Consider the following 11,029-nt stretch of genomic DNA (forward strand, 5'->3'; position numbering starts at 1 on the left):
CCAAAGCTGGGCACCTCAGGGCATTCAGGCTTCTGAGACAGCTGAATCCCCAGGCTGCCTGACTTCCACATCCTGGGAAATCCCGCTCCCTGAGAGTCAGGAAGTCTGAGGAAACAGTCTGCATAGGAGGGTTGCCACAGACCCAGGGGCTCTGGTAACCACTGACTGAGTTCCAGTGTTGCCTAACACTGAATAGCACTGGTGAAGCTGATCCCAGGTAGCATATTTTGTTTTGTAAACTCTATATGTTGGTGTTTCCGAAATAAAATACTGCAGGATTTCAGTTTCACAATTGCCCCTTCCTTCCTCCCCAAAATATATATTATATTTTTGGGTCCTGATTCAGGACAAAACTTGCCCAAACTCAAAAATCATCATGGATCAGAAATGTGTAGCTGCTCAGTGACTAACAAGAGTTGGCTCCAAACTCCTCTGTCTTCATCCCTTCAAAAAACACTTTTCTACAAAACAACTCAGAGTTCATCCACACCACCAAAAGTGTGATATGAAGGTTACTGAGATGGGTGCATTATGGGTCTGATCTCAGAACCCAATGAAACTGAAGACTTCTCATTCACTTTAGAGGGTGCTAAAGCAGATTCTATGTGTTTGAAGAACAAAGTTTCTGTAACCCACATTACAAGATCCTTATATCATTCCTCATTGATAGTGATTTCTGTGTAGTTTTCTAAAGTACTGAACATACTGACAGTGCTCAGCAAATTAATCAATAATAGCAATTATTTCAGTGACATCCACAGACATAGCACTAGATACTTTTATCATGCTGGGTAGAATTTGGTATGAGGTACATTAAGGAAAAACTTCAGAGAGACACATTAAGGAAGGGACAAAGAGCCAGACTAACTCCATTGATTTCAATGGAGCTAATTCAGATTTACATGGATGTATATTGGCTGAGCGCATAATTAAACAAATGATTTCACTTTTATTTTAAGCAAGCAAGTTCTTGTAAAACCTAGAGGCCTTAATTGCAGAGTACCTGGGCACCAGCTGATTTCAGGTTTTATTCTGGGTGTTCAGAACCGCTCAAAAATCAGATTCTAAGGTTCTAGCTGGGGCTGGAAAAACACAAGAAGATCATCTCATTGGAATCCAACACGGGACGCATGTTCAGAGAGCAAAGGAAATGAAAGAGTGTTAACTGGTTTTGTTTCAATACTACGTTAAAGTCAGCATAAAGTCTTTTTTCCCCTCACTCAGTTTGTCAGTTCAAGGGGCCTAATGTTCTCAATGACTTCAATAGACCCAGAAGCAGCAAAATGTTATATTGTGCCTTCCATCCTATATGAAATTTGTATGTTTACTCAATCTCTTTTCTCGCAGAATTAGTAAGAGGGTTAGATTTTTCCTGTGAATAGGATTCTTGCCATGTAGGTACTATGGAATTTAGAGCATGCCATTATAGACTGGTTTTTTCAATCTAAGTACCATTTACAGCTCATTTCCTATTCATTTTCCATTTTGTTTTACTATTTTTATGTGTACTTAATGTTCTAATATTCATAAATGCCTTCACTGAGCTTTATGAATTATCACATTGAAGAGTTAAACATCAGATTCATTTTCTACATCCTTATAGTAAAAACCTGGTTGAGTCAGTCTCTCTCTCTCTCTCTTTCTCCACATACACATACACACACAAATACTCACAAACACTTCTAAGGGGAAATAATTTGGTTTTGGGGGAGGACGGTTTAGCTGATTTTTTTGAATTTGCAATAATTTATTCAGTAGGATAATAGTAAGATTAATTAATCTAGTGTCATTATTACTAGGGCCAAGCCACTCAATGATGGCCAAGTCTGATGTGACACTGAGAAAGGGACATGTGTCTTTTCTTCTATAGACAAAGAACAACCAGATTCAGTCAGAATAAACTTTTTTAAAAAATAAAAGAGCAGAAAGAGAATGGAGAAGGTGTAGATCTGAGTTTCATGATAGCAAACTGACACTTTCAACACTCCTTTTTTTGTTCTCTATACTATCTTCAAAGGAAGTTTTGCCTGTGTAAGGAGTGCAGCACTGAACACAAGATCACCAAGGAAGAGAAAAACTTTCCCAGTAGTATATGATTGTATGTTTTGTTTTTCCTCCTCTTGGTTTTCATCATCAGATGAATTGAAAGAAAAAGCACTTAGAAGTGCTCTTTGGGACCTCAAACTCCCCTTCTTTCTTGCAGTCACAGTCCTCATGCCTACATCAGAAAACCCTCCAGATAAACAACAAATCATGAAAACACATTCTGAAGTTTTCTTTGTAGCTTGGCTAGCTGCTATAGCTGGAGAAGTATATTGCTGATAGCTTAGAGTCTGTTGTAATTTTTGGCTGTCTACTAATTAGGATAATTCCAGGCTCATAATTAAAATCAAACCTACTAAGCCAATGGCAGAAAGTTGGCATTTTAAGCTTCCAGGCGCTTTTTTGCTCTACTTCAAAACTTGTTGAATTCAGATCTAGAAATAGCAACTTCTGCTTTTTCCACTATTGAAAGTAAAAATATAGCATACAAAAATGTACCAAATGTGTTTATCCTGTTGTAGTTCAAGATGTCAGCATAAATTTTAAACCAAACTTGCATTCAAATACAATTACACTATGCATTGCTCATGCAACAACAGATGTGCTGTGTTTGAACTACATTCTGTCAAGACATGAAGACATTCTATTAAGACATGAGTTAATGAGAAATCTGAAAGAATGGCAGGAGACAATGCACAGGATTGTCCTCTGATTTACACCAGTATAAATCAAGAGTATATCAGTAAATCAGGAGAATGGTATCACTTTCAAAGTGTCATGAGATGAGACTTCAGGCCCTGCTTCAAAAATAAAATCTATCTTCTTTTCTCTTGGCATTTCAGAAATAGCAGGTTACCATTCTCTTTCAATTTAATTTATGGATCTGTTCTCCCTGGGATTCATTTGAGAAATTCCCACTGAGTGGTCAGCTAACATCATGGCCAGAGTGTGGGCGGCCAAGTCTCATGGCCGAAGCAGAATTAATGCCTAGTGGTCAGAGCCAAGGTCAAAATTGAACCCAACATAAGATAACAAGCCAAAGGTCAGACCTGGGACAGCATCGGAGGTAAGGTGGAGGAGCAGGGATCCAGAGTAGGGCAGAGGTGGCCCCAGGTAAGAAGTGAAAATCCATAGGTTTGTCAATGTGTATGTGTGAGAACGTTATCAAAACATCTATGGAGAGACTGCTGCTAGGCCTTGGGCAATGCTGGGCCATCATCTATCTATCTATCTATCTGTCTCTCCACTGTTATATGGTCCCTTCAACTCACTGTACAAATTCTTCCTAGACATCACTTCACCCGTTGCTGAAATGCAGCCACCTAAACAGCAAACTGGTAGTAGATAGGAGTTTGGGGTAGGAGGACAGGGACAGGAACAGGCAGGAATGCAGGGCTCAGGAACCAGGTAAGCAGAAGGGGTCCAGAGTAGCAACCAACCAGAGTTTCCTCTGGTTGCTCAGACAACTTCCTGTTGTTACTTCCTGGTTTACGTAACATCCCTCAGTTGGAGGGGGGGCAGGGAAATGGCTGGATGTTCCCCAATCAGGAGCTTTGGGGGCAGAGGGCCTTCTGTAAGCTAACCCTTTGCTGATCCCTTCCTTGGTTATGTAGGGGTTGGGGTGGTTGAGGCCTGGGGACTGCCTGGAAGTTCATGGGCCTGGGATTGTGGCCCGTGATCCCTCACAGCTGAAAGCAAAGTTAGAGTTCAAAGAAACTTAACTCTGCCCAATAATGAAAAACTGGTAGTTATCTATAGAATCACAAATAATATAATCCTGCAAAACTTGATACTTATTTGCAAAAAAATCTCTTTTTTGGATGTTAGTCAAGTTCTAGTAATTGGCATCTCTTTGCCACCATCTGTTGCATGCAATATCTATTGAATCATTGTACAGTAGCTTGACATCTTTATTAACTGTGCAGTGAGGCATGAAGAAGGAGTCATTCAGTGGGATAGATTTGGTGCAATCTGGCATGATTTAGAACTCACTATGTGTTCTGAAGGCTGGAACCATAGCTCACTGAAGTAAACAGAAAGACTCTCATTGACTTTAATGATCTTTGGATCAGCCCAAGCTCTCCACAATAAGGCATCTCAAATTCACAGCTTCCAAAATGAAGGAAAATGGCTGAAATAAGAAACATAGGCAGAATATCAAGTCCAGAGTCCCAGGGAGGAGCCTTTTCATCTGGCCTGTGCATGAATACCCAGTGCAGATACCTGCAGCTTCTTGATAAAGGAACAGACAAAAGATGGTTGCTTATTAGATGTGGCCCTATTTTAAGATAAGAAGTTGTCTAATAAGAATGATATATTCTGCCCATTGTCTATTTCTGGCCTATTGAGTTTAGATAGTGGTGTTTTGATTTTTAAAGATAAATTATTCATTATATAGGGTCTTTTAGAGTTCCACAACTATAGAAAGAGGAACAAATCTAACCCTATGCTGAATGGATGCAAAGAGCTCCTTAGCTGCAGAACTAGCATAGGTCTGCTTACAGCGGGACGTTGGATGTAGATTGGCTGGACAGTAGGTGTGGCTTACATTGTACAGCATATAGCCCTAATTTGTCCCACACAGACAAATAAGCGTGAGGGGTTTCAGCTCTTGAGTACAAGAACTGGAGACCTATGGTGAAATCCTGGCTCCACTGAAGTCAATGGGAGTTCTGACATTGATTTCAATAGAGCCACGATTTCACCCCCACTCAGTGTGGCCATCTCTTACAATATTATCGTAAATCTCAACAATATTTGGTGTTTTCTTAACATTACAGTTCCTGGAATGAATAAATTGAAACAGAATTTCAGCTTTCATTAAAAATCCCACCAACATGCATATTTCTACCTCTGATGGCTGCAGAGAAAAGCTTGAATATCTGACCCAAATACACCCTACAAGCCCAAAATAAATTCTTTTTTAAAGTTTCATGATTTTTAATATAATCTCATGATTATGGGAGTCTTGATTTGTGGTTCTGTTAATTCGACTACCTATGATGTGTTAGGCCTGTCAATTTAAGACATCCTTTTAATTAATCTGGTGATAAGATATTTTTAAATATCACCAACTTAATTCCTCAATATTACATAGTTTCACAGCTCCCTAAAGTATGCTAGGTACCTTATAAAATATATAAAAAGACTTTAGAGGGGCTCTGCAATAGTTCCACCCAGGAAGGTCTGATTGCAGTACTGAGACCTAATTCTAGATACGTGAATTTGAGAAGGGTTTTCTCAGGAGATCAAACCTATATGACATTTGGGTCATTTTCATTGACAGAGTAGTTCTTTGTGATGAAGTTGCACTTTTCCAAATGCAGAAACAGCTTTTCTGATCTTCCCAGAAAATTCACAGTGGAAGAAAAAATAGTTTTGCTTCTCACTAAATTATAAAAATATACTAGCATGACTAATGGTCCCTGGGATCAAGCACATACAACCAAAGTGGTAATGGCTCATTTGCAGAGAGTTGTGTTAAGCTAGAAATGTTTTCAAAATTTGAACTGGGACAATATACAGTAGCAGGGTCCACCTGCCTAGTACTGAGTATGCGATCTTAAGAAATTTTGATATATTATAGCAGTGCCGTGAGCAATAACCATATGACACATTTATTAATATAAGGGAGACGGGGCAGAGGACATACTATCTTCAATTGGACCAACTTCTGTTGGTGGAAAGGGTAGGGCCAGCTCTAGGTTTTTTTGCCACCCGAAGCAAAAAAATATTTGGCCACTCCCCTCTTGTTTTTTGGCTTTTACATGTTTGCACTTTGCAATGTTTTGTTTTGTTTTTGACTGTTTAAAATTTAAAAAAAAATGAAAACAGAAAATTTGTAATTAGTGAAATAAAACAATTTCCTACTAGTGTACTCATTTACTCACTGGGCCAGCCAAGGAATAAGCTGAGCTGTGTCTGCCTGGGCAGAGCTAGGAATGCCCTTGAACCATAGCCCTTGGTATAGGCAGTACATCAGTGCCGACCCCAGGGCTCATGTGGTCCGTGCAGGTCAGACCACGTCACACTACTGGCGGGCTACCCAGCCTGGCAGTCGCTGCCGAGTAGCCAGAGGGGCCTGGAGCTGTAAGAGAGACACTGAACAGCTCTACCTCATGTCTCTCCTTCCCCATGAGTACGCCTGAGCGCTTGGTGCTGCCCTCCAGAGCTGGGCGTTGCAGCCCCGTGCCGGCAGGAGCAAGCAGCGGGTATGGAGGGGGCTACCCAGTCCCTGCAGCCAGGGCACAATCACATCCACTCCCCTGGCACTAATCCCAGTCTGAAATGGCTGTAGCAGCCCTGCCCATGGTCCCACGTCTTGCTATGCAGCGTGGGGAGGGGAGGAGGCTCTGAGAGCAGGGCTGCAGCCCGGCTCCCACACTGGCCTAGGGCCCCCATGGCTGGAGGGGCAGCGGACCCTAGGGATCCTAGCTTGGGGCAGCCTCAGCAACACCCCAGAGTCCTGGGCGGTCACCCCGCAGTGTGGCTAGGGACAAAGCCAGCTGGGCGAGGGGCACCGCCTGTAGCTCTCACATGGAGCAAGCTGGGGCAGCTGTGGGGTTTGACTGCTGGGGCCTGGAGCAGAGCAGCCAGCAGCTGGTGATCACAGGGCAACGTGCCTAGGCCTCCCGCTCCCCGGGACCCCCGTGAGCCAGCTCCAGGCTCGGCCTGCACAGCAATATGAGTTCGGCTCAGCCCGAGCTGCTGCTCCCCTCCCTTGGCAGGAGGCAGTGTAAGGGGAAGCGGGGACAAGCCGAGGAGGAGCTCGCAGCTGGAGGAGCAGCCTGCCCGGCTGCCATGTTCCACCGCCAACCCCTGCACTCCGCGACCGGGGCAGGGTCGCATTACCTGCTCCTGCCTGAAGGGGGCTGGTCGCTGTCCACGGAGAGCGGTAGGGACATGCTCCCCCCTGAGATGGCTCCCCCTGCCCTGCCATCCAGCCCTGGCGGCACCCGGTCAGAGAACAACAGGGCAGTCAGGATCCAGCCCAGGACACTGCCTCAGGTCGGAGCTGGGGCCCCAGCATTATGGCGTCCCTGGTAATTTGCCACCCCAAGCACCTGCTTGTTTTGCTGGTGCCTAGAGATGGCCCTGGGAAGGGATGCAGCTTACACAGCTTGCAGCTTACACAGAGCTCTTCTTTAGGTCTGAGAAAGGAAGCAGAGTGTCTGAGTTTAATACGAGTTGGGACAGACTGTTAAGCAGAAGGAGTAAGACATATTGGAGGCACACTGGAGATATACCTCATCAAGTGCATCGAATGCCCCAACAACTATGTGAGTGAAACCAGAAAATCATTACACTCTCGACTGAACTCACACAGAAGAATGATAAAAGTCAAAAATATCATATAATTCATGTGTGAACACTTTTCACATAGCGATCACTCCATATCAGATCTTTCAATACTTGTCATAATGGGAAAGCTGCACAACACCTTTGAAAGGCAAGCCTGGAAACTTAAATACATAACTTGACTAAAAAACCAAAAATCATGGACTTAACAGGGACACTGCTTTTGTGGCTTATTTCAACAATTTGTAACACACCACACAGCCTGCTACCATTCATTTCTCACTTCTCACTGCATAGCAGTCTAACCCCAATTGCCCACTTCATTTCAGTTGAGAGCTTCCAACATTCCTTACCCCTTCTGCTTAACAATCTATCTTGTATTTAGCTCAGACACTGCTTCCTTCTCCAGACCTGAAGAAGCTCAAAACCTTGTACCTTGCACCAAACAGAAGTTGGTCCAACAAAAGATATTTTGTGTCTGCCATAAGGGGACCAAAATGGCTACAATAATACTGCAATTTGCTAATAAAGGCAGTCTGGCTTTTATTATATTTATTTTTAATATTTTAACTATGAAAAATCAGTGTAGTAATGGTTTTTAGTTCTGTCACGTACAGAGCAAAAAGTTTATGAGCTGAACATTGGTAGCAGCTCATAGGTTTTTGTATTCATTCCCCATCCCCACCCCAAGAGATTGACAACTGCAGTAACATCTTAGTGCCTATTAGCATATTTAAATAGTAACAACCAGTGCACCTTTGAATAACAATCTAGCAATCACAACCCTGTGTTTATAAACCCTTCAGATGATGTCCTTTCCCCTATGAGTAGTATCTGAGATTCTTGTTTGGTAGGAATGTCTCAACTCTCCAGCCTTGAGCAGACAAAATACATTACCTGCCTTAAATGAGTATAATTAAGCAAGTCTGAGACAGGATTTTGTATATTAGTAAGCAGAGTCAGGATGAGCTCTACCCTGACATCTGGTGGTGAATTGTGGTGAGTTGTGGAAAAGAACTTCAGGGGCTGATCTTGTTTGCATAGGCACACCCACTCCGCCTAGCATGAGCCCAAATGGTCACTTTGGCTGCTGTGGGATCTCCAGTTTCTCTGCTATTAGGGCAGGAAGAATAAAGTGTTCTGAAACTGTTTTATGACAGAGGGCCTTGCCATCAACTAAGTAGCACTCGCCAGACAAGGGACACGGTTTCCAAACCCCAATGAATTGATAGAGGCTGGGGACAAGTATTTGTACCTGATGATATACCCTTTCCTTTTCTGAGGGTCTGAAATACCAATTGCACCTTCTCTTCTCTCTACTGTGGAATATCAGAGCTAATTTAAATTCTATTAGGAGTCTAATTAGAGGCAGCTGAGATTAATTCACTTTGGCCAGTGGTACATCAGCACTGAGACTCCCCTACTACAAGCTGAAATCACTAAAGAGCTAAAATTACTGACATCTGAAATCACTGAGTGCTGGGGAGGGGGCCTGAAGATATGTTGCTGAGCAGCTGGCAGAGCAGTTTCTGGGATGGCTGTAGTGGCTCACGGGACGGCTGGAGGAGCGGAGCAGCTGGTGGAGTAGTTTGCAGTGAATGCTGCAGCAGAATCCATGGAGAAGTGGGGCAGTTGGCCTCGGACCATGTAAGGTGCTCCTTAACTTCGCTGCCCCCTCTCCCCCGGGCTAGGAGGTAACACTCTGCAGGTAAACTTTTGAACTCTGGGGCTGCATTGACCAGGGACAGAGACTTTTGGGATGTTGGACTTTTGGGACTTTAGGTGATTTTTTTGGGTTGCTGGACTTAAGACCCTGAGGGGAAAGGTATACTGCCAAACTTACTTGGGGAGTAGGGGTGGGTCTTTTGCTCATGGTTTGTGTTATGAATCCTGTTTGTGGTGTTTCCCCAACATAATGCCGCATTGTTTCCCTCCTTTATTAAAAAGATTTTGCTACACTCAGTCTCTGTGCTTGCAAGAGGGGAAGTATTGTCTCTTAGAGGCACCTGGGGGGATATATAATTGTTTCAGGTCACTGGGTGGGGGCTTGAGCTGCTTTTGCATTGTGTTATCGAAACGGAACCCCTAGATACTGAACCCAGCCCTTGTTGCTGCCAACGTAGACGGATAGAAGGATTACAAATTAATATGAATGAAAATGTGAAGTGCTACTGAAACAGGGGTGGGTAAACTTTTTAGCCCAAGGGCCACATCTGGGTAAGGAAATTGTATGGCAGGTCATGAATGCTCATGAAATTGAGGGTTGGGTGCGGGAGGGGGTAAGGGCTCTGGCTGGGGGCTCTGGGGTGAGGCCAGAAATGGGGAGTTCAGGGTGTGTGAGGTAGCTCTGGGCTGGGGCAGAGGGTTGGGGTGCAGGGGGGAGGGCTCAGGCTGGGGGTGCAAGCTCTGAGATGGGGCTGGGATAAGGGATTGGGGTGCAGGAGGGTACTCCGGGCTGGGATGGAGGGGTTAAGAAGTTGGGACAGGGATGAGGGCTGGCGCAGGGGATTGGGGCATGGGCAGGAGGTCAGGGGTGCAGGCTTTGGGTAATGCTTACCTCATGAAGCTCCCGGAAGCAGCGACATGTCCCCCCTCTGGCTGCCCAGTCCACGGGTGCCTACCCTGCAGCTCCCATTGGCCACGGTTCTTGGCCAATGGGAGCTGCGGGGGACGGTGCTTGGGGCAGGGACAGCATGCAGAACTCCCTGGTTGCCCCTAGATGTAGGAGCTGGGGGGGCACATGCTGCTGCTTCTGGGAGCCATGCAGAGCCACGGCACTCGGAGGGGGGCAAGCCCCCAACCCCACTCCCCAGCTAGAGCACCAGAGCAGGGCAAGCCCCAGATCCCACTCCCCATTGGGAGCTCGAGAGCCAGATTAAAACATCTGAAAGGCCGAATGCAGCCCCTGGGCTGTAGTTTGCCCACCCTTTTACTAAAAGATCAACAGTTCACAATGTCAGGCTGGATTCTCAGGAGAAGCTACAAAGAGCTGGTTATAGCTTGATTCTGCAGCCAGTTCTATGCAAGCCCTGGCCTACAACAGAGCAATACAGAGTTTGTCTACACTTCATCTGGGAACAAGCCTCCCATTCCAGGTCCACAGATTCATGCTACCAAGCTAAAAATAGCTGCATAGATGTTGCTTTGACATTACAGCTTGAGCTGGAGCTCAGGCTCTCGAACTGGGAAGGTATGAGTGCCTGAGTTCCAGCATGAGCTATAACACCTACACAGATATTTTTAGCATCCTATTGTGAGCCTACTACTGCATGTCTGTGGACTTGGCCTGGGAGGCTTGCTCCCAGGGGCAATGTAAACTTACTGACAGGGGCTGCTTTAAAGTATGGGGTCTGTTACCAGGCCACAACATGCTGTCCACTAGTCAGGATTATTGGAACCCCACTCAAGATCTGGCCTAGTACATCTATCCACAAGGGGCAAATTGTGGCATTTTGACCCTAGCCTGAATAGGGGGAAGTGTGGAGTTGCACCAGCCTCTTGGAAGAAAGTTGTGTTTAAAAGAGGTGGCATCCCTGAATTATGTAGGATTCACCAGTAGCATAGTCCACCACCTCTGCTGTGAGGCTGAGTGCATTGTCAGCTCAGTCATGAGTCTCACACTACTAGGTATTTTTCTTAAAGCCCCAGCTTATGGAGTCCTGTGATCATGTGGGATCTCTGCTTTCAT

Source organism: Gopherus evgoodei, chromosome 3 (genome assembly GCF_007399415.2).
Source record: "Gopherus evgoodei ecotype Sinaloan lineage chromosome 3, rGopEvg1_v1.p, whole genome shotgun sequence".
Taxonomy (NCBI): Eukaryota; Metazoa; Chordata; order Testudines; family Testudinidae; genus Gopherus; species Gopherus evgoodei.